Raw genomic sequence first — 24,808 nt, forward strand, 5'->3', positions numbered from 1 at the left:
TGAAGCTCTTCTTGGTTATCAGGAGCTGCCTCTGTGCCAGGAGCCCAGCCCAGGTCAGCAGCACAGACACAACACAGGGACTTTAATGAGCCTCTGGGGCTTTGTGCTCAGGCCCTGAACATCAGTCCCTGAGAGGGAGCTGAAGAAACCTCTCCAGAGCTCCAAGTCACAATCCAACTCCAAAGTTTCTTGGACTTTTAATGGGTCCCACTGAGGGACATGACTGGGGAAGTGTCCCCAGGCCCCAGGCAGAGCAGAGAACTGGAGGCAGTGATGACAGGTGGGGACAAAGAGAAGCCAAGTCTTGGTGCCCTGGGGCACAGCAGCAGGGTCTGTTCCACCAAGGGCTGGGAGGAGACACCTTGTCCTGAGGCACTGCGGCCTCCTGGCACAGCCCCAGCCAGGCTGGGCACTGTCACCCCCTTGTCCTGCCCTCAGCATCCCCCCTAGCCCACATCCCAGTGGCCTCAAGGATCTGCTGGAAGGAGTCCCTGCGGACCCTTGCTCAGGAATGGCCCTGGGGGCTCCTGGATGCTCCCAGGGACTGCAGGTTTTCCAAAGGACTTGGCTTTTTGCTTTTGCCTTGGGGTCTCTGAGAGCTTTCTGAAATCATGCCCTCCAATTGTCTGCTGTAATTAGTCCCTGGAGAGGCTTTGTCAGTAACAACACTCAGTGGGGCTCATTAATGCCTTGAGATACTCAAGGATTTTAAGGTACTTTATGGATTTAAGAATACTTTTAGGAATTCTTAAATACCAAAAATCCAATCTTTAAGGATTTTCCTTCCCACACTGAGTCTCTGAGAAGTTTTTGTGCCATCCGGGCCTCCAGTTCTCTCATCCAAAGAGTCCAAATTTGGGTGCCAAATGTCGCAATGAGGGTGGCTGTGACAAACCTTTCTGGTTCCCCAACTTCAGGTAAAGGGTGGTAAAAATGAAAAGAAGCAGATGCTGGGAAGATGAAACAGGAAAGCCTTATAAATATGATTGCCTGGCAATACATTTTTAAAATTTGGAAACTATAAGTGAGATTGAAATGAAAGCAAGCTTTGAGATACCTTAGTTACTGAACGACTGGAAAACTATGGTATGGCTGGCTGAAGGTAATCCCCTTTTGATGAAACAATACCCCCTGCTTGCAGACAGGTCCACGGGTCAGAGCAGACCCTACTAGCTTGGCAGAAGGGGTCCAAAGAGTAGTTTTTAGGGTTTAAAATGTAACACAGTATGGTAATGTAATTATTCCTATAGGCCGTATGTAAATGCTGTAAGATTTGTATCTTGTAATAGACTGGTTAGTGAAACTTAGAATATGCAGCACAGAAGAAGATTTATTGCATAGTAATGGGAACTCCTCTCCTCTTTCGGGCATCCATTTTGGGTGCCTCTTTTGAGGTCCTCTTTTGGGCCTGCTCCGAGCTGAGGCTGGCAGCTCCAAACAAGGCCCCCGCACCCACATCCTTTGCAATAAACCACAAATTCCAAGACCAGGCTTGAGACATCTCTTGTCTCTGTCCATCCCAACTGTCCTAGCCCCCGATGCTCCTACAAGCAGGATCAATGGACTTGCCCAAAAAGAACTTTAGTAACAGGGTGAAAAATAATAAACATGGAGAAGTCGAGCACAGTACAAGGGGCAGGATCCAAAGACCTGAGATAAAGGTGAAGCAACAATATACACAATTGAGGGTAGAATACTCTAGAACAATAACCACAGAGGGGAAACAAGTAACCAATAGGGGAGGAGAACTTGGACAACTTAGCATAACAACACTAAAGGCATATGGGGGAACTCTCAAACTTACCCTAAGTTAAACTAATGATTCCCAGGGCTTGAAACTCATGCCCATTCTTCCAGGATAAAATCTGGCTGACTCTGAGTTACAGCTGGGCTAACTACCACACCACTGCTTTGCTCTGGTCCCTTGGGGCCATGTGGCCCAACAGAGCCACAATGATGTCCTTGGTTCCACAATGCTTCACAGTGTCACATTGGTCCCTTCGATCCATGGTGCTCTGCAGGGGCACAATGGCCCCTTCATTTCACAAGGCTCCCAAATGTCACATTGGTCTCCATAGGAAGGAAAGCACGGAGCCTCCATGTTTCAGAAGCTGATGAATGGCAACCACCAAGGCAAGCCTGACCTGTCTGTCCTGGCAGGTTTTCTTGGAGCAACCCTTGAATATTTGAAATTATGAATGCGGAGTCCTAATTTCAGACATTTGTGCCTGGAGAAGAGGAATGGGGTTTTTTCCATAAGAAGAAAAGCACAGAGTCTTTTCCAGTGTTTGGAAAATAGGTGAGTTCTGCCCCTCAGGAGTCAAAGACCAACCAGACTTGTCTGTCCACCCAAACTTTTGTCTGGGAGCAATCCTTTAATACACAGAAATTTGGAGGTGGAATCCTAATTTTAGCCATGGATGCCTGGAAAAAATGGACAGTTCTTTTCCATAAAAAGAAAAGCCCAGAGCCCTAGTGTTTCAGGGGCAGATGGGAGTGGCCTTCCAGATTCCAAGATCAGCCAGACCTGTCAGGTGACCCCTGGAAGGCCAAGGCAGCCACACCTATTTCATGTTGCCTTGATTCCACAGGGCCCTGCAGTGTCACAATATCTCCTTGCTTCCATGAGGCCTTGCAGTGCCACAATGGTTCTCTTGCTTCCATGATGCCCTCAGGTGTCATAATGGCCCCTCAATTACACAAGTCCTTAAGGATCTTAATGGTCTCCATGGTTCCACAAGGCCCCACAGTGTCACAATGGTCTATTTGTTCCATGAAGCCTTGCTGTGTCCAATGCCCTCCCCAATGGTTCCACAAGTTCCCATAGTGTCACAATGGCCCTTTCCTTCCATGAGGCCCCACAGTGTCACAAGGGTCTCCATAGGAAGGAAACAAGTCAATACCAGTGGTGCAGGGGTATAGGTGGCATTTGAGTCATAGTAAAATATATGTATTGTATAGGTGGCCTTGCCTCAATAAGTCCCACATGTTCTAATGAGGCTAATTCCGAGGTGCCCATGGCTCTCCACATCAGCGCGGCGGCTCTGTGGGACCAGAGCTGTGCGTCAGTATCGTGCCCCGTGCAGCTGCAGCAGGCTCAGGAAACAGAGGGGCCCAAGGGTGCCAGTGCTCTCCGCCTGTCTGGCAGAGCCCGCTGGACAGGCTGTACAGGGCAAGGGGCCCCACGGGCCAGTGAGCACCGAGCTCTCAAGGCAGTTGTGCCCCGTACCCGTCACACGTTGGGGCACAGTGCAGGAAGCTCATCACCACGGGGGCAGGGTGTTCTTCAGCGAGGCTGACAATGGCCATTTGCAGACCGGCGTCCACAGACTCACAGGACGTGAGTCTCTGCAGCATGGCACTCACCACGGCTTGCACCTGGAGGAAGTGGCATGGGGAAGACTTGGAGTGCTGTCCAAGGGAGCAACTTGCCCAGCTTCCCCCAAGAAGTGCTTGCCTTCCCAGCCCACTGTGATGGGGCTGAGGGGGCCAGCAGACATGGCTTTAGGGGCCATGTGATCCTGGGAGGCCTTCAGCCCTGGCCCCAGGCTGCTGCAGAGAATAAAAACCCTTCTGGAAAAACTCCACAGTAGGTCTAGGACTCACAGTGAGCGTGGGCATGGCCACAGTCTCTGGGATGCCCTGTGGGATGGTGTTGGTGGTGGCCGTTCCCTCTGTGAGGGCCATGTCAGCCTCCTCCCAGCCCTCATCCATTTCCCAGTCAGAGCTGGCGGCCAGGTCAGAGGATGCTGTGCTGGCAGCAGCCTCTGCCCGCAGCTCACTGGGCCTGGATTCAGGCTGGGCCATGCCCTCGGGTGTGGGGCCGCTGGTCTTTTTGTGCTGAAGGCACAGGAACCTCTGCAGTGTCTGCAGCAGAAGGACAGGCGGGAAGAGAGGGACGTTCCATGGCCTGCTCCAAGCGCGGGGCTCGGCCAGGCAGTGCCAGCAGGCCCGGCCCAGGTGGGGATGGCTGCAGGTACCTGCACTGCTTGGTGGAAGCGGCCACGGATGAGCTCCTGCTCTTGAGTCTGGTCCTTGGCCGCATCTGGCAAAGAGAGAGCTCAGCCAGAGCTGAAGGGTTGCAGGAGAGGCCGGAGAACACAGCCCAGCCCTGCACTCCCCAGGCAGGGACAGCCCCCCGGGAGCCCAGGGGACGGAGCACAGCCATCCGTGGGGGCAGCCCCGGCCCCTGTCCCATCCCATCCATGGGCGTGCCCGCAGGGACGGGATGGGATGGGATGGGATGGGATGGGATGAGATGGGATGGGGCCAGGATGGCTGCAGGTACCAGCCCTGCGGCCCAGCTCTACTACTCACCGTCCTGCAGTGGCTGCAACTGCTGCAGCTGTGCAGGCTGCTGCGCTGGGGCAGCTGCAGGGCCTTTGCTTTTCTTGCCCCGAAGCCTCTTGAACAGGCTGAGCAGTCTGCCTGCCATCCTGCTGTCTGACCTCAAGGGCACCTTTGAGACAGATGCCTCAGCAAAGGCCCGAGTCAGCGAGTGCTGCAGTCGTGCCTTGCAGGCACCTGCAACAGAGGAGCCTCAGGAAAGCTAAAGGACAGCATGTCCTGCACTCGAGGCCTCCTGCCACAATGACAGGAGACTCCTGGTGAATGATGGAGGTTCCCACAGCCTGGCCACGAGGGCACCGGCTGCAGGGATGGAAGATGCCTCGGAAAAGCTCCAGGTCAGCAATCAGTGAGCCGGCTGTGCGGGGACACCTCACAGCACTGCTCTGTCACCTCCTGTCCTGTCACGTGCACTGAGCACTGTGGCGTTGCCTCGTCACCACCAGTACCCATGTCACCATGTGTCACAAAGGGTCCTGTTCCATTCTGTTCCATGGTAACTGTGCTGCGCCGTGTCAGCAAGGGCCCTTGGACACGCTGCCAACTACCCTGGGGGCACCCCCACCCCGCCCAAAATGCCTCTGATTGGAAGAAATCCATTGCCCCAAGTGTCTAAGACAGCCTTGGACACACCAAGCCCAGCCAAATGCTCAGGGAAGGACTCTCCACAGTGCCAGGCCAGCACAGCCTAGCTCGGTGCTGGCTCTGGAACAGAGCAGCCTCCAGCAAGCACAGGGCAAACACATCTTGCCAAGAGTTAAAACACAGCAGATAGGGGGGGTGGCATGAATGTGTGCATCAAGGCCTTTGAATTCACAGCTCCCCAAGAGAGCTTTGGGGCACTCGGCTGGACAAACAGGTTCTGGCTCAGACCTGTGCTCAAAGGTGGGCAACAAACCCTGCTACAGGTGCTTGGCTTGGTCTTGCAGGCCCAGGCAGATGCCAAAGCTGCTCTTCACATCCTTGCCCTGCCCCTCTGCCAAGTGCATGGGGCCTAAAGGACTGAAGGAAACACAGGGATTCAAATGGAGACACTTGCGCCTGTCTCACTGGGGGCTCCCGAGAAAGCAGTTTCCTTGGGAATCAAGCCTCTCTCTTCCAGGGGCACTTTCCCAAATGTGTACATTTCCTGGGCAGCATCAACACACTCTTCAGTGTGGGGTGCGGAAGTTCATGGACATCACACCATGACCAATATGATCCAGTGAAGCATAATTTATTATTCCTAAAAAGACTCTATTTATAATAAATCTCTACTGTCCACGCGTCTCTAGCTAATACATGATTGGTTAATCCTAGCTGTTCACACGACTAAAATAGAATGCTGATTGGATTACCTAATTTTTCACGCATCTTGCTGGGCTTGTCTGGCCCACCCATGGCTCACTTTCCCAAGCTTGCTGACAAACTTGCTGAGTCCTGATGACTCTTTTTCTTGTATCTTTTTCAAGGATATACTGACCCCATTTCTGATTATGTCCATAATTCATTCTTTGTGAACCTGTTCATTGTCCATTATTACAAGCAGGCTAGTTTCAGTGCATTGGCTAAATATGGCCCTTGTCTTGCCAAAACTTCTCAACCTGCAAAATATCTTCAACAGTTCCCCGCTTTTGTTTTTGCACAAGCCAGACTGATTTAAAAGCATGGTCAATTACTTTTTGCACACAGCACAATAAGCAAGGCACTATAAGCAGAATTGAAAAAAGAATACAAAGACAATAATACGTAGAATTATTTATTAATTACATAGCCAAGAATACCTAATACAGGCAATAATACATAATGCCAAAGCATACAAAGTCCTTGAGACAGCCTGTTATTCCCCAGGATTTTAGCCACTCATCAAAAGAATTCTAAACAACTGTCAGCTTTTTCACATTCTCCTTAAGCAATGACAGTTTCTTGTGAATAGATTCAGAGTGGTCTGAGAGATTCATGCAACACATCCCTTCAAAATCTTCACACCCATCTCCTTGTGCTAGCAACAAAAAATCTATAGCAGCCCTATCCTAGCCCCATACAACACAGCGTGGTGTATGCTACTGACATCAGTAGTAAGCTCATTCAGTATTGCAGATGTAATGTTAATTTGTTTTCCTGTCCAACAAGCCAATCGTTTGAATTATGTAAGGGCCTTTGATGAAGCTAATCCTGGTGTAAAAAGTGATGCCAATTTAACCGAAGGCCAATTCCACAATTCTATATTATCCTTGCAGTCTGAGCCTAATAGATGCACACTACATTTTGGACGTTGGAATTTGTGCCTGATGTCAAGCATCTGTTGACTGCTAGGGGCAAACAGTGTCAATTTCCCAAAATAGCATGGTCCTCCTAATGCTTTCTGAGGAACTGCAGGCCAAGCTTTATCTCCACAAAAGAGAAACGAAAGTAGAAAAAAGTTATTGCAGAAGTTGTTGTAGAAGAGACTTTTCTCTCCAATGATGTAGAAGCTTTTCCTGTAGTAACTAATGCTGCAAGTAGCATTTGAAAATCTTTCAATTGGAAGATTTTAGAAAAGTTGAGAGCTACAATTTCACAATTTGGTTTAAAATCCCAACTTGCACTGTCACTTCTGCAGTATATTTTTCCATCTAACACATTAGTTCCAGCTGATGTGCATACCCTAATGAGACTTAGAATGCCACCCCGTTAGCAGGTGATGTGTCATAAAATCTGGGAGGAAAAGTATGCTCAAGAAGCAGCAAGACCTAGAGTGCAGGGTGATCCTCTGTATAGTTTAACAGCACAACAGTTCCTTGGCAAGGGGCCCTGCGCTACTGCCACTGCTCAGGCTGGGAGCATTGATGAAGTGTTACAGATGAGCCAACAACTAGCATATAATGCTATCCTTGCACTTCCAGATAAGTTACACACTATGTCTTTTACACAGATTTGTCAAAGAAAGAATGAAGGCTTTGATAAATTTGTAGACAAATTGCATGAAGCTATCTATAATCATTCTGATTTAAATTCAGACACAAAGATACAATTGTATAGACTTTGGGATCATTACTCCATTCCAAATGGCTTTCCCTTCAGTCACAAGAGCCTCCCATCTCTTCCAAAAATTGCCGGCTGAAACTCTTCTGCTCCCTTCCAAATCAGTTCACTACTCCAGCATAATCCTTGAAGCCTGGACAGATGACTCTTCAACTAATTATGGTAGAAAAGGGTATTTATTGCAGCGCTGGTCACATGTGAACAAGTTTCCAAAGACACATGCAAGGAGTTGCAGATGCCTGCTCTCTGTTTCTACAGAAAAGGTTTTACATTAGATTTCTAAGGATGCATAATACATAATTATCACCTCCCTGCTTCGCGTTTTTATCAGCTGAATATCTATTACAGCTGCGCAATTGTGCTCCCTTAACTGGGTCGGTGGGATTTTGAAATGAGGGAGTGGTTGTATGGGAGAAAGAAAGCCATCTTCCTCATGGTGAACTCTTCTCCCATGGCCAGTTGACAAGACCTTTTGACCTGCTGCTCATGGTCCAAGCCTCTCCTAACTGTTCAATTATTCTTAAGGCAAGGTATTCTTATGGTCTCTGCTTCTTCACAATTGCTTTCTCTACCCCTAGCACTCCTAGCTTTATGTTCCTAATATATTTGGTACTCTTTAACTAAGGGACGTGATTTCTGCTAGCTGTATTACTAACTTAGCTTCTTACCTCATATGAAAATCTTAACTAAAACATGCAATCTTCTACTTTCCCAATTGTATTCCCAGCTGGCCCCTCGACTCATCTGCAGTTTTCAATTATCCTAATTACATTTTTAGCTAACCCCTTGACTCACCTCAGGCACATCCTCCACTCCCTCTCTCCCAGCAGCTCAGAGCTGCATTGCACAGTGCTTGCTTTGCGCCAGAGAGCACAAAGCAGGCTGGCCTGGTGGGCCTGAATATTTCTGCCAAACACTCTGCATCTCACACCTTTGCTGTGGCTCAGTGCAGAACTGCAGGATTGCAGGTGCTTCCTCCCAGAGCTGCATGAGGTGCTGGCTCCTGCAGATGGGCCCTGCCAAGCTGTCCCTGCCTCACGCTGGCCTCGCTTCCCCTGGCACAAGTGCTGGGCCTGAAGGAGCTGCCCTGTGCTCCAGCCTGCCGAGCAGCCCGGCTCCCTGCCCCGGTGCCCAGAGTGCTGCACACACTGCTGGCCTTTGCCAGGAGTTGCAGGGCAGCCGGCAGAGGAGGAGGAATCCTCAGCCAGCCCAGCGGCCCGTGGCTGCCCTTGGCCTTTCTCTGCTTCTGGGCACACTCCAGACGGCCAATGCCTCCAGGCCGGGCTGTGCCCAGCACGGCTGCGCTTCCCCTCGGCAGCAGCCAGCTGCCACCTGGGCTCTGAGAGCGGAGGATTTGCCCGCTCCCAGGAAGAGGCACCCACGGCCCGGCTGCTGCCTCTTGCAGCTCTAAGGGCCTCCTTCCAGACTGCCTCAGCTGGGGCTCAGGCTGCTCCGGCCTCTGCTGGGGCTCTGCTGGGGCTCCAGCCCGGGCAAGGCCGGGCCCGCTCTCACCTCACAGGCGCTGACAGCTCTGCACCACCGGAGACCTTCCCGAGCACCCTCTCTGATCTTTCTGCTTTCTCACTTGAGCAAGGCTCTCCTCCAGCCAAAGAGATAATTGCACCTAGGGATACAAATCCAAGTGGCAGGAACCCCAATGCTCTCCAGTCACAGCTGAAGGCCTGCATCTGCACAAGATGTTTGGGCTGCCCCACTCCTCCTTTGGTTTTGCCTTCAAGTGCCATTGCCCTTTCTGCCTCAGCTGGAAGTGTCACAGATGTACCAAAACGGGCCAGTGTGCTGGCCAAAGGCAGTGTGCTCTGGAGATGACGAATGAAGAGTCTTCCCAACTTTCAAAGCACACTGCAAAAACAACAATCCCTTGTTTTAAAATTTTAAAAGTTTAATAGCAAAAAAAACATTATTAAGATAGTAATAAAAGTTAGAGTAATAAAAATTTGGACAATCAGTGTTAGAACAGTAAAGTACAATAAAAACAAAGACATACGGACAGTCCTGGTGCCTCCTGCGCAATTATGCCCCAAAACCACACAGGCTAACAAAGGATTAGCCCTTAAAAGCAATAGCCTGTTACATATTCATATATCTCATACATGATGCATAAATTCCTTTCAAACAAAGGCTGTTCTCTGGTTATTTTCAAGTTCTCCCCATTAATCCTGTTGGCTCCTCAAAGTCAGGAAGGAGGTGGAAGAAAGTTGGTCATTTCCAATAAGGACACAAGCATTCTTCTCTTGGGGCTTTAGGTGTCCTGTTGCTGTTATCTCTGAGCAAAGAATTTCTTGATTATCCCATCCCTTTCTTGAGCGAGTTAAAAAAGTATCTTACATTGCATAGTTTCTATTTTACATAATGTTATACCCTAAAACTATATTTACCACTGAAATAATTACCAATATAGCTGGACGGGACGTACATGAGCTTGTCTGGCCTTTGCTGCTTGACCAAATAGCGGCAACTGTGGAATTTTACCCCAGAGACACTTTTGGCTAGCTGGATGCTGCAGCTGGGAGGCAAGTCCAGTCATGCAGGAGCTCAGGTTTACCTTTGGTGGAGAAGCTTTAAGGCGAGGTGAAGGAAAGGAGTCGGTTCTGATGGAGAGTTTCGATCCAGAGCTTTATTCCTGGCCCACAGGCCTCTGAATCCAGCAAGGGCTCCAGGAGAACTCCCAACCTCATGGTTTGCTCGCCTTTTACCAGGGGGAGAGGGACAGGGAAGGAACACGGGGGATCACCAACCAGGTACGGGGTGGGGGAGTCTCAAGGGACAGAAGACACCTGGATGGCCCAATGTCCTTCCAGGAGGGGAAGGCATCTTTTGAATTCTGCCAATCACTCGACGCCCTTCTGGAATGCCAGGATTGACAGACAGCTCTCAGCAGGGGTCAGGGTGTGGAAAGGAGGGATGATTGACACACCTGGCAGGGAATTATCAGGGAGGAACCTGGGGTATCTGAGGCAAACCATGACATCACACCACAACATACCACACTACTTAAAAAAATACATTGCTACTAACTAAGACAACATAACACATATAGTGTATTAATTCATACATATATATATTCATTTTAATAGCTGTGAAGAGCCTATCCTGTAATATGTACTTTTCACAACACCAAAGTATCCATTTGCACCTTTAAGAGACAGCTGACAAGTCAGAAGGAAATGCTCAGCTTGTTCACAGTGTGAGAAAGAAAGGATTCTTCCAGATGAGTTAAAGTTTCAGAAACTTTATTAATTTACAGTCCTACTCTATAATCCTGTGGGGTAGTATTTACAGAAAAATGGACGAGCACTAAATGAACCAGCCTAACCTTCTGGAGCTAACTAAACTAACTAACCTTCTAGGACTAGGTCAGGTTTTTAATAAAGCTGCATTCAGCTTTGTGGATAAAAAGGTGACGTTGTGAGCAGAAAGAAGAAGCAGAAGAGTTGCTGACAGACAAAGGAGTAGCAACCCAAAAAAAATGACCCTTACAGCATCTACCAATTAGATTAAGAAAAAGATGTGTGCTTGCGTCAGGACAAAATAGAGGTACCTGTCAAAAGATGTGTGGACAAAGTGCAGCAACCAACCAAACAATGCATGACTATAAAGACGTATAGGATAGGAAGTAATTATAAACCATATTTAGAAGCACAATAAATGGCTTCTCCTTGATTCACATTGAATTGTGCAGAGTCGTTTGTCTTTTCTCCACATAATCCTACTCTAAATCCTACTCTACAGTCCTACTCTACAATTCTACTCTAAGATGGCTATGGAGAAAATCATCCTGATATGATTATAGCCCTGTTTGCTTCTCCATCCTCCTCTTCACTGAGATGATGAGTGGTGCCAGGGTGGATGCAGCCTCAGCTGATGTTACAAATGGATGCTGTTCACAAAAAAAAAAACAGAAACCAAAACCAAATACAAAAACAAAACAAACAAAACCCAAAAAACCAAAACCAAAACAAAATAAATAAACAAAAACCAAAACCAAACAACAAAAAGACAAAGAACAGTGAACCATTACTTTCCAACATCAGTACTTCACCGGCTCAATTGGGATTGCTCTGGGTCCTAAAAAGACCCAGAAAGAGGAGCAATGGGACCATCTGCTACACAGCAGTCATGTGCAGGACCCTGCCATCACAGGAAAACCTGGCCCAGAATTCCACTCATCCATTTATTCAGGTTTCTTTGTCTTGTTGGGATTTTTGCCCTCGCAGTGCTCTATAAATGGTGCTTTCTGTCCCTGGGGTTTCTTCCTTTCAGGAAACTCCAATGGCTCACATAGGTCCCTGCCTTTGAAAGACAGGCACTGTGCTAATTCCCACAGGGACAGAAAGCAGTGTCTGCCTTTCCATGCCCTGCCCCTCGTGTGCTGGATGGCACCTTCCTTCCCAGCAGGGCCAGCCCAGTGGCACTGGGCCCTGCAGTTCCCTCTCTGCCACACACCCTGGCAGTAACCCTGGCACAGTTCCCGTCTGCTTGAGCGTGCCAGGCAGCAGATGGGGCTGGGACAAGTCCCTCCCAGCTGTCCCTGTTTGCGTGGCAGAAACCTCTAAGAGTGGGCTGGGGGGCACAAACCAGGGCCCCTCAGAGGCTCACAGTGAGCCCCCCACAGCCCCTCCTGCCCACAGCCAAATCTCTGACCCCTAGGCTGGGACTGGCTTCCTTGTGTTCCTCCACCACCATTTCATGTCTCTGTACCCTGCATTGTTCTACTTCAATTCTTTTGCCATTAGATAAAACTGAACACCCCACCTAATCACAAAAGAGGGCTACAGAAACAGTCAGAGGACAGAGCACTTCTCCTCTCAGGAAATGCGGAGAGAGGTGGAGTTATTCAGTTTTGTGAAGAACAGGCCCCGGGGGAGACTTTATTGCCACTTTCCAAGACTTCAGAGTGGCTTTGAAGAAAGTGGGGGACATCTTTTTTAACAGGGCCTGTTACAATAGGATATGGACAAATATTTTTAAACACAAAGGGCATCTAATCAGAGTAGGTCTAAGGAAGAACTTGTTTACTCGGAGCATGGTGCCACCCTGGCACAGCTTGCCCCAAGAGCTTGTAGGTGCCCCATCCCTGCAACCATTCCGGCTCCGGTGGCAAAGGGCTCTGAGCAACCTGATCTCTTTAAAGATGTCCCTGCTCATTGCAGGACACTTGGACCAGAGGACATTTACAGGACCCTGCCAGCCCAGCCCAGTCTAGGATTCCTCACTGTTTTCATTTGAAGAGCAGCAAGAGTGGAGGTGAGGAGGAAGAGGGTTCATCTGATGCCTTGGACTTAAGTGGAGGAGGAGCCCATCCTTCAGACCCTGTTTCACCTGCAGCCCCTTCACATTTTACCTGCAGGAGCTCCTTAGCAGACCGCACCGCTCTTCATCTCTCTGCAGGCAGCAGCTCAGGAAGTCACGCAGCAAAGCTGAGAGGAGCTTGGGCTGCTGCAGCTTTGGGGTCCCCACTGTGGCTATCAGGTGTTGAGCCTGGAGAAAAAAAACCCATGAGGCTCCACCCGCTCCTTTCACATCTCTAAGTGCTCTCCCCGATCCCTTTGTTTAACTTCTGCTCTGCAGTGGCAGTGTCTGCCCTGGCAGAGACCCAGAGATGACTTTCCTTTACCAACAAAAACCCCAAACCCCAATGTAGCCACAGCTTTTCCACCATCCCACAGATCTTGCTTTGGCAGCTGATTTCATTGGCTGACCTAGTTAGTGGGAACTACATCACCACAAGCACGTTTGCTTCTCTGAGGATTCACACCAGCTTGAGAGGCTTTTTGGAAGAGGGACTTTGCTATACAAATTTCAAGGATTAGTACAGGAAAGGCATCTCTGCAGTGCTTGTTGGTCCTTTGAGCACAGCTACCATAGAACAAAACTCATCAAGCTTTTTGTACTGTTGTTGAAAACAATGGGAATTGGAAGGAAAGAAAGGAAATCCATCAGTTAATCCCCAGGTAAGGAAACAAACATTTACAATCTCATCTTCAACACAGACACATTAAGATGCCTGCACAAATGTATTGGGATGAAAATGCCTGCTTGGACACACAGGAGACACCTGCAGCTCTGTCTCTCAGCAGTCTGAAAATTTCAGCTTCCCATTTTTCAGCAAAAGAGAAATTTTCATGGTCAGAAGAAGGAGAGGTGCCATCCCTATGGTCACCCTCTGCTCATTTGGCTACACAAGTCAATACATTAGTGGTAGACCCATCCCAGAAATTGTCAGGAAACAAACAGGAGGTTTTGGCAGCCTCTCCAAATCCCCAGGCTTCAGCTTGGTGACACAGAGAATGTTCTTTGGGCTAGGAGAGAAACACGGTCACTAAATGCAGTGCAGCAGCACTGCACAAGAAGCAGAAGAGACTCTGTGGCCTTTACACCCTCATGCCCAGGTTTCAGGCATGTTTCCCAGTGAGAAGAAACTGCACAGTGGGTTAGGTTCCTCTCTAAAGACCACAGCTTTAGAAACTTTGTTGGGTTTGGGTTTCATTCCTTCATTTATGGAAAGATAACAGAAGTTCTAAGATGCTTGTTTCCTGTTACTGGGGCCATCTCCACAGACAAAAGAACTGGAACCCCTTATAACCCAAAGAAAAGTGTTGCCTAAGAATGGAGTTTGTTTGCATGTGGTAAGGCTTGAGTTCCCCCACTGATGCAACCAAAACTAGAGCAGATGCTGATGTGTTGCAGGGACATCTGTAGGAGGGGACCTTGGTGGAAGTAGTTCCAGCAGATGGCAAAGGGGATTTTGTCCAACGGCACGCAGGACAGGGGACAGGTGAGAAAGACAGTGGGATCAGTGAGTATTTGCTCCTTACCGTGCCAGAAATTTTGCTCCAGTAAGGAGGTTCTTGTTCTATCATTTCAATCCCCACAATTCCAAAAGACCATATGTCCACTTTGGGGCCATATGGTTGACCTGTCACCACTTCAGGCGCCATCCACCAAGGAGTCCCGGTTAGTGAGCACCATCTGCTCTGCTCAGAGTTGAGCTGAGTAGAGAGGCCAAAATCAGCTGAGGAGAAAGCAAAATACTGGTTTTATTTGAATTCTGTGCAATTAGGAAAGCAAGCAAAAGAATTTCCCAGTAGAAGTTTGAAAATGTGCTGTTGAATCTCCTGGCATTGGCGACTTAAAAAGTCCCCGCATTTTTTCCACTGCCTCCAGCAGTGGCTTTTGTTCTTTGGAAACTTTAGACTTGTAACTCCCTCCCTCTGGAAGGGACACACACAGAGCAATGCCACTCTTGACTGCTTGTGGCTCCTTATACCTCTGTGCACGTTGCAACTGTGCCCTCAGCTCGCAGCAGGGGTCCCTGCACTGCCACCAGCACCATTTTTGGGGAGCTGGCAGTCACTCGAAGCAGCCCCACACCCACATCCCTGGAACGCTGCACCTGACCAAGAATATACTGACCCAGCTTGACAGAACCGTCAGTTCTGAGAAGGATGTTGCTGCTCTTCACTCTCGACGGATCACATCGTTTGAATGAAGAAAATCCAGTCCTTGCAGGCACTGAGAGAGAAAACAGAAAGTGGTGGGCAAAAATGAGTGATGTCATTTCATCACACAAGAAAGGAAACAAAGAATCTAAAAGATTCCCTCTCTGGGGGAATGGGGAATAATGGCAGAACTGTAATGGCCACTGAGAGGAAGAGCTTGCTGCTCCAACACCTGCAGAGCAGGACCTTTCTGAGGAAAGGCATGTCAGCTTTTGAAAGAGCAACAGCACCTGCTGTTGTAGGCTGTCCCCTGCAAACTAGCCAGGATGGCTCCTGCTGCAGTGCATGTGCTCAGAAGCAAAGAGCATTCTGGCTGCACTCCTATCCTTTTTAGCTGAGGACTGACAGAAATGAGTCTCTCTCTTTTTTCTTTGCTGATCATTTCAAATCCTGCCACCAGCACCTTTGCTTTTACAGGCAAGGAATGCAGTGAAGACAGACTCCAGGCAAACATTTAGAGAGGCAAGGTGGAGAACAGCAAATACAAATACAAGAGACAGAGTGAGAATACAAAAGCAGGAGATAAGAGTACTGGCACTGAGTACAGGGAGTGCAGGGGCACTGGCAGGCCTTTCACCTGAAATGCTTTTACTTGCACATAGCATACTAGCAACACAGAAACAAAGCTTGGCACAGGAAATCACTCCAGCTCTGAGCCCCTGTTTCCCAGACAATGCTGCCCAAGCCCTTGGAAACACAGATGGGATTGCTGACCTCCCAACTGATGGCTGCCATCTCATCTTCAGACACGCAGGTCTGGCTGATGACATCGCTCAGGATGCCTCCATCCATGTACTCCATAAGCAGCAAGAGTTCCTTGCCCAGAAGGTAGCTGAAAGAAGGAAATGAGGGCATGGAGATGAACATGCATGGCTACATTGAATTTTTGCTTCCAGGTTTCTTATTTCCAGATGCCTTTGTGACAAGGACAGGATCAAAGGAATAGATATTCCTTCTTGGCTGTGCATTGTTTGCAATCTGTGCAGTCTCAAGGAGAAAGGCACAGCTGTGAAAAAGGAGATGTCTTAGATGGGCAGCAAATGAAAAGTCCAGTTTAGAAACAGCCCAGATAAAAAACCTATCAGGCATGGTGTTTCTGGAAATAAGCACCTAGTCTTCCTGGCATGCATAGCAATGGCAAAGAGGGGCAACAATCCAAGGGAAATCCACTTTAGGATGGTTCATCAGCACTTAAGAAACTTTAAAAAATCAATTCCAAGTAAATGTGGAGGCAGTGAACTTCCAGGTTACTGAGTTAGGAAGATACAGCTGATCCAGGTTTTGAATAATTTTGGAGTAATTATCAAACTAGGTGTGCCAGGGAAGACTCAAGCAGACAAGATGCACTCTCTTCTCATCCATTGGAGATGAGTACAGAAATATGAATAAATAAAAATTAACAGCTCTACTTTCTGCCACTGACCAGAGTGGGTTTTTAACCTCTCATGTTTGCTGTATGCAAATGCACATCCATGGGATAAGACCATGACCTCTCACCTGTCTAAATAACTCACAACATTGGGACTCCTATACCTCTTCATGATCATTATTTCATTAAAGGTTAGCTCCTTCCTCCTCAGTCCTTTATTTTATAAAAATAAATTTTATATTATAAAATAAAAAAAAATTATAAAAATTATAAAAATATATTATAAAAAATTTTTTTTTTTTTTTATTGCCACCTAAAACAACATTGAAAATCAGGAACTTGAGATGTTGGTGGCATGACACTACAAGGCAATGGAGAGAGTGATTTTGCAATGACACAGCTGAGCTGTGCCAAACTGCCTTGTGATTCGGCACTGCAGTAATTAGGAACTGACATTCCAACAGCCCATTTCTCTGCTCCCTTGGGAGCCAGTTACAGGACATGTGGGGCCACTGACATTTTGCCTTGAACACTGGGTAACAGCAGTGTCTCAGTTATCACCCACAAACCTCTGACCACACTCTCTGCTGCTCTTTCTAGGATTCAGAAGAAGTAATCCATGCCTTAATACTCTGGATACATCTTGTGATATGGGCAGGGCTTAGGGTTTTCAGGGACGCCTTGCAGAACTCTCCCTATGTGCAGTTCCCAAGTGCAGCACTGCAGGTGGCTAAGGAACTACCAGTAACTTTCAGATGGATTTGCTGGCAGCCAGAAATGAGCATTCAGGACTCTGAAGCTGTAGCCCCATAGAGAAGTGAGGTGCTCGCAGGCACCACCTTTGTTTTAGCAATGGAGAGCGAGTGAGCGCGTCCTTCTCTGAAAAGAACCGCTGCCCTCCTTGCCTTCCTTCCGGCAGCTGAGGAGGACAAAGTCCCAAATGTGTTCTGTGGGCTGGCACCAGTCTGTGCTTCTTGTGCCTTTTCAGCACAGCTCTGCCCAAAGCTCCAGCCACAGCTCACACCAGAGGGGAAAGCCCTCGAGTGCAGCAGAGTCTGCAGGTGCTGTTGACATTTACCTCTCCTCCTGTGGCAGTGTCCAGTGCTCTATAAACATCTCCAAAAGTCCTAGAAACAAAACGGAAGCAGAGAAAGGAGAAGCCATTTAGATCTTGCAGTGAAAGCCAGCCCACACAAGAGATCTCTGCTGGAAGTGTCAAAACCTGCAGGATGCAGGAGGGCTCTGCCAGAAGGCAGATGATGCATTTTCCTCTCAAGTGCATGGGCACTGGTCCTGTTCCTGAAGCACTGGGGTTCAACTTCTAAAGGGAGTTTAGTCTTTCCTCTTGGGTTTCTCTTTCTAAATGGTGTGGTTCCTATCCTGACCACAGAGTGTTTCCTTCTTCAAACCAGGGGAAAGAATTGTTCCTGGGAACTGTTATCTCACAGCTTTGATAGGGCGTAGGTTGCTCTTTCAGGCAAGCAAGTTTCTTCCTTTTTCATTAGTGTGCCAGCATGTTTTTGAGACATACAAAAAATGCTAAAGAAATTAACACAGAGCTGTCCCACACTTGAGAGACAAGGAGACCTTCCAGGTCCTGTTCCTTGATGCAGGCAAGACCTCAGTAGCAAGGAGTATCTCTGACAATGCCTTCTGAGCCCACTCACAAATTCTGAGCAGCATTGAGAGATGGGACAATCTAGCCCCAGTGTGTGAACATCTTTGCAGCTGGCCTGACTTCACGCTGGATAGACATTCCACCAGAAAAACACCTGGCCATTGGTTGTGCAGGAGTAACTGCTGTTGGACTCACCCGCTGCCAATATATTTCAGATGCGTGTATTTCATCAGGGGATTTTCAGTGGGGTTCACCATTCTCCCTGAGGAAAACAAAATGCAAGATGCTGGCTTTAAAGCAGAGATCCCAGCTTCCAGGAGATACAAAAGGTAGCCCCAGTGCCTGGAGCTCTGAGCCCTTTGTGGTCAGCTGGGTAACAACAACCACAACCAGGCAGACAGCTCTGCAGCACAAGTGGCCAGCACAGAGACTGATTTTGTACAGACCTTTGAAGAGTTCTCTTGACAGGAAACAAAGCACAGGGATGTGCAATCCCAGGAGAGGAGGACATCTTCCCCACCTTTCAGCAGTTTGCCAAAAGAATGCCTTCCCATTTGTAAACCAGAGCAGCTCAAGGCATAACCGATCCTATGGGGCTTTCAGCATCAGTACCCTGACCTGTTTATGAGCAGGCTGAGCTCAAAGATGCCCCTCTCCCAGCTAAGGAAGGCTCCAGCCTCTGCTGTCTCTCCAGCCCTCAGGGACAGGGTATCTAGCACAACAAGGCTGGCAAAGCCCAAGCATGAGCACTGACAGGCACTGATGGGAAGAAGCCACAGCCAGCCTGAGCCCCGGACAAGCTGTTGCCCCCGTTCAGGACACAACAGGATGGGCTTGGAGATCAGCCACACCGAGGTGCAGATCAGTGGCCTTTTTGTCCCAACAGGTGATGGTAGACACAGAATCCACTGGGCTCTGGTCTCAGCCCCACCAGGTCTTATCTGAGAGCACAGCACTGGCAGCTGTTAAGGGCAAGAAGCAGATTCATTGGGTTGTGCTGCAGAATCACAAAGGACTTGATGTGTTTTCCTAGAGACTGATCTGAGCAGGGCTTGGGTGAATGGGTAGGATTCTAGCAGTCATGGGAAATAGTGGGAATCGGGCATGGAAAAGTGCCATGGATCTGAGGAATATACCATGGCTGGGCTGGAGGCTTGCTCCTGAGAAATGCCTTCAGTACACTTTTATCTGATCACGCCACTTGGATGTGTCTCTTGGACACATCTTGATAAGCATGAAACTAGAAGATCAAATAAAGGTTGTTATCAAAGTATCTGGTTTTTCTTTGGGGGCACATGGAAAACACCTCCTGCTCTCTATTTGTCGTGTAACCTGATGTTCTTTCAAAGTAGTTCTTATTGACAAAAAGATAGCATTCTCTTCTTGACAAAAATATAGCATTCTCATGAAAATAAATGGCAGATGTAGTAGTGGTAACAGTAACAGTCATAAAAATGACATCAGTAAGACATGGGGTAGAAGGGCTCCTTCAGGGTGGAGAAAACACAAAAAAAACCCCCACCAAAAATAAACAACACAAAAGCAATCCCCCCCCCACCCCCCAAAAAAAAAAAATCCCCAACCAAAAAGACAAAACTCCAAAGCCAGTCCATTTCTGTGAAGTTTTTTTACTCTGATGACTGGTTGGAAGTCAGGAGTCTAAAGAGAATTTAGGAAGCTGAAAATTCTGTTCAGTTTGGCCACTAGCACACAGGACTTGCCTAGATCATTTGCTAGGTCACAGCCTTCTGCTGATCCAAGAAGAATCCCTGCTTCAGCCTTTAGCAGAGAGGGAAGCTCAGGCAAGCCCAAGCCAGTCCTAGGTACCCTCAGAGGCAGCAGGAACACCCAGAGCTCTCTCGCTGCCTCGGAGCACAGCACTTCCTCTGGGGAGTCCTAAATGGCCCTGTGACACCAAGCTCAGGAGGAGCATTTGGTACAGCTCTGCTGACTAGGAACCCGCACACAATTCACTGTCCCTCAGATAAGAAACACCCCAGACATATCCAGCAGCTCCAGGTACTCCTCCTCAATCTCCTGTTCCCAGGATCTGCCCAAGCTTGAGTTCCCAGGTTTAACAGAAGGGCTTCCTCGAGGTGATGCTGCTGCGGCAGCAGGTTCAGAGCCCATGATGTGCTAGACCTGGAGTATTTCTGGTGAGCACTGTTCCTGTGCCTCACTTCTAACTTGGGGTCCTTCATTGCCAGACATGCGCTGGAAGTCTTCGCAGGCTGCCTGGTGAGACATCAACACTTGCACCTCAAGTCAAACAGAACAAAGCAGTCAGACACTACAGCTTGTCCCTGTCAGCCAGGAGTCATCGACTGTGAGGAAAGGCAAAGAACAGATTGACAGCAGATACAGCAGCTTGTTTCAATCCTCCATCTGGGTCACCAAGTTCCACTGTAAAAACACCTCAAGAAAAAAGGAGAGCAGGAACAGACCAGCAGGAATCAATTTGGATGACTGCTGGCCAAAAGGCTAAAGGACAAGTTTCACTGTCCAGGGCAGCAGTTGAGATTCAGCACACCAGGAAATGTCCTTCAGAGTGACTGTGATACACACACTAGAGCAGGATGGCACTCAGAGGCATGGCCCCACTCCCTGCTGCTCTGCACTGGAAAGGCAAGAAAGGCAGAAACCACCGGTTTGGTGACTGCAGTGACTGCGTCCCTCTTTCACTCACTTCTAGAGCCTGAGGGAGGCAATTGAGTTTCTCTCTGACAATTTTCCTTTCTTCTTTCAGCCTCTTCTCCAATGCCTTGTTCCTAGTCTCAGAGTCCTGCAGCTCTGCCTGCACGTGTCCCTCAATAGACTGTAAAGGAGAAGGGAGAGGACATTTCATGAGTGGAGTGGCTGCCACTCTTTCCCTCACCTGGTTTTGTTGATCGCCCCTCTGCTGATGGAGATTCTCCTCTTGAATTCTTCCCATGTCTTCCTTGTTCTTTCTCTTCACGTCCATGATGGCACTCTGAGCTTTGGGCAGCTCTGCTTGTGGCTCTGCCTTGATATTCTGTGCACACAAATGCAGAGCAAGTGACTGAGAGCTGCCATCAGGCTCAGTTTTTTCCTCTTGCAGCCTCCAAATCACATTTATTCAGCCCCTTCTTTCTGCTTCCCTCCCCACATCTGCTTCCATTGCAAACCTCCTGTCCCAGGGCTGATCTCTGCAGATTCCAAGGCTCTGTCCTTTCAGTGCCTGTGGGACTTCCTGGCCTCGTCAGACCAAGAGCTCTGGTTTTTGCCCCTCTTCCTGCCCTTCCCTCTGTCACCTGGCCAGTCAAGTTTACCTGGCCATTCTCCTGTGCCTCTTCCACCTGCTGCCTGAGCTGCTCTTCCTGCTCTTGGGCAGGGAACAGCTCTCCATGAGTCTGGCATGGCATCTCAGATGAGGCAGTGTGCTCCTGCTCTTTCTCTAGAAGCACCTGCACAGAAAGCAAGACAAGATGGGTTTCAACTTCCCATACGCCCTTTGTGGGCCAAGACTCAAAGACTGCTGGGCTCACACGTTCCCAAAGCACTGTGCTGCTGCTCTCCTGGGTCGTTCTCTGCCCGAGGGGAGGCACAGATTCCAAAGTGACCCTGGCCCTACAATCAGGGGCCATCTGGGACTGAAGCTCCAACAGCCTCTCAGGCAGCTGGCAGGGAAGGGGTGGCATTTCTCAAGGGTCTGGTGAGGGCCTCCCTCTGCTTCTGCCATGTCCTGTTTGTCTTTCAGTAGTGACTGACACCCCGCCCTGTCCCACAGCTCCATCCTGGCTCTGCAGGGGCTTTCTGGGTGAGCTCACTCCTTGTGAGAGACACTTCTGGAGTTCACCTTCTCTTCAGGCCTGCACCAGCTTTGTGACTTCCTGACATCCACGTTCTTGTTAGAAAACTGGGTCATTCAGGAGATGAGGATGCATGCAAAGATCTCTGATGGAAGTCAGAGAACCTCTATGGCCACCTCAGTATATGGAGGAGGACCAAGGTGTTTCTTCTCCCTTTTTTGTCAACTGAGAATTCTGACCAGCAGTAACAGAGTTTCTCAAAAGGCCCCATTAACGAATGCACTTACACAGCCCTGGGGATGCCAGTGAAGGAAACCATGTGTCATGTAATGCATGTATGAGCAAAGTCACCAGACCCCAGCTACAGCATGGGATAGTTCCACTCCCTTAGGACATGCAAAAATTTAAAGGATAAAAAGAAGGCTTCAGGGCACAAGAGGCTGGAGGAGGAAAACAGGAGGGGAAAGAACAACCATCTCTGGAGGGGGAAACATCTCTGCCTGTTCAGGATCAGTCAATGGAACTTGTCTCTACTCCTCTCCTGAAGGGATGCCTTTAGGTGAGCTTTGCATCTTCCACTGCTTTGGAGCAGAGCTAGGAAGATTCAAATAGATATATAGATAGACAGATCTCACTTTTATAATCTCTCTTTACTGTGCTGTGGTATTTACATTCTTTGAACACAGAGAGATATAATTCCCTCTCCTAGGTTTTTTTTAAGGGAAGGTAGTGACAAACTTAAGAAGAGAAAACAATTATTATCTCTACTGGCTGTTCTTTTTGTTTAGTACATGTAGAATGTGTTATAGTGATTGTTTAGTGAAAGTGATTTGTTAATTGGATTTTAGTGATAGTTGTTTAGCTTGATTAGCTAATTAGATAAAAGCTGTGTTGTGACTTTCTGGAGACAGTCACGAGTTTTTCTTTAGTAGCTTTTTAGTATAGTATCCCTTTAGTATAGTTTTAATATAGTACTAGTGTAATATAACATAGCTTAAGAAAGCATTTGTTTAACCTTCTAAATCATAGAGTCAAAGCACATTATTCCCCACGTGGGGGTCACCCTGAATCAATACTGTCCTTTCTGTTGCTACACACATCAGCACTCAGTAGCAGTGCCCCGATCAGCAGTCATCCTGAACTTGCTCTCCTGTTGCTTCAGTAACCCTCACTCTTGGGGAATCTGGAGCGTGTGGGTCCTTATGGAATGCAATCAGACCCAGAGCATTGCACTGGGAACTGCACTCTTTGTGCATCTGTGCTTGGGCAAGTTCTTCTCTTGGACTCGACCACACTGATGATGCTGAAGTGGCTGGAATCAGAAATGCAGCCCAGCCCCTCCAGCTCCTGTGATCTCTGAGCACCAGCTGGAATGCAAGGGCATTGATTTCCTGCTCAATTCCTGAACACAACACACACTGATGCCCTGGGCTGCCAAAAGACACGGGAGCCATTAACCTGAAAGTGATGTGTTTCTGCCAGTGCTGGAAAAGGGCAGGAAAGATTGAGAAAAAGCTCCCTTGCTCCCTGGAGAAGGAGAAATTACCCAAGGCTTCTCCTTCTAGCAAACAAACAAATAAACAAAATATGAAAGTGTTACCTACTCCAGTGTCTAAAGCACTTGGATGCAGTGAAGGGATGTTTGGCAGGGAAACAGCCCTTGTGCTGAGCATTGGCTCTATGGATCTAAGGCAGGGATCTATGGAAGTCTGCCTGAAGGTCCCTCAAGAGCCCCCTATTGTCCAGGCTAAAGCTCCCTCAGCACCTCCTCACTGGCCTTGTGCTGCACCTACTTGCCCAGCTCCCCTGTCCTTCTGTGCACACGCTGCAGCCCCTCCATGACTTTCTGCTTCCCAGGGCCCACAGCTGCACACAGCACTCCAGCTGTGGCCGCAGCGCTGCCCAGCACAGGCCACGCTCACTGCCCTGCTCCTGCTGCCCCACTGCTGCTGGCACAGCCACCGTGCCCTTGGCCTTCATGGCCCCCTGGCCCCACGCTGCCTCATCTTCAGCTGCTCACGGCCGCCAGCCCTGCGTCCTTTTGGCCCATGCAGCTCCCCAGCCACAAAGGTGCCCATTTCACTTCAGATACTGCAGGCACCATTGCAAGATGGCCTTCCTGTTCTACAACGACATCTTCTAAGTAGATATCATAAAGTGTGATAAGAATAGAATTGTAAGGCACTCTGACTAAATAAAAATGGTCTAATTCAACTATACAGGAAATTGCTCTTAAGTAAATATTCCACCCTGTCTGCTGTCAGCAAGCAAGGTTCTCTCTGCAAAACTGGATTTGTAGTTCTTTAAAGCTCTGAGATGGAAATTTTAAAATATCCACTTATGCCTTTGTTATTTTCATTGCAGGCATGAAAATTGATTTTCTTTCAGCCTTCCTAGCTGGCCCTCTATACTCTATTGCTACTGGCCAAGCTCTCAGCTTCCTCTACAATTCTTAAGCACCAGGAACATGAAATGTTCCTTTCTCACTCACCTCAGGATCAGCACTGCTGAATACACACTTCAGGTGACCTGTAGTGGGCAGGAAAAATGAACCAGATGGTGTGAGAAAACTGCTTGGGCTGCTGAATCCAACAGGAATGTCAACCCAAACAGAGAAGATTTCCCATTTTCTAACATCCCTCCAGGAGACACATTTCATTCACACAGCCAGCAAGGGATCAGGACAGTATTCTTGCTTTTGCCTACACTTCAACCTGTTTAGCCAGTAAATGAATACAAACATGACCAAGAAAATCCAAATTGTTCTTTAACACTCAATGCTCCTGTTCTAGAAAATACATAAAACGGCTTTTTAAATCCACTCCTTCAGGTCTTTTTTTTGGGGTTTTTTTTGTTTTTTGGTTTGTTTTTTTTTTTTAAATCAGTTGCATGCACTAATTCTCTTTAATTTGCTGGACATGCTTGCCCAGAAATGCTTCCCCAAAATCCCCCTGAGCTGTGGCAGACACTCACTGCTTTAGAGTCTGCATTTCCTTGCAAAGAGAATCACTAGTTAAGCACTTGGTAAAGGGTCAAGTTAGAGAGTTAAATCCTTTCATGACAAAATTTAAAAAGAAATAAGCTTTCCCTGAGTTCTGGGAACAACTGCAGAGATTTTAAAAGGCATTCCAAGAAGCTCTGCCAGTCTGCATTTTCAAAGCTGTCTTGCTTGTCCCAG

The 24,808-nt window shown here is 48.3% G+C and overlaps 1 long non-coding RNA gene across 1 annotated transcript; it reads right to left on the minus strand.

Annotated features, from left to right (window-relative positions):
* Positions 1-12,748: 12,748 nt before the first annotated feature.
* LOC128950329 (uncharacterized) lies at positions 12,749-14,835 on the minus strand. The gene is made up of 4 exons (XR_008484338.1): positions 14,788-14,835; positions 14,291-14,386; positions 14,022-14,047; positions 12,749-12,852 (listed from the first exon to the last, which is right to left on the minus strand). It is a non-coding gene; the product is annotated as an uncharacterized LOC128950329 (long non-coding RNA).
* Between the last annotated feature and the right edge of the window lie 9,973 nt (positions 14,836-24,808).

Source organism: Melozone crissalis, unplaced genomic scaffold, assembly GCF_028551555.1.
Source record: "Melozone crissalis strain CALT ecotype California unplaced genomic scaffold, PUWL_Pcris_2 ptg000537l_1, whole genome shotgun sequence".
Lineage (NCBI taxonomy): Eukaryota > Metazoa > Chordata > Aves > Passeriformes > Passerellidae > Melozone > Melozone crissalis.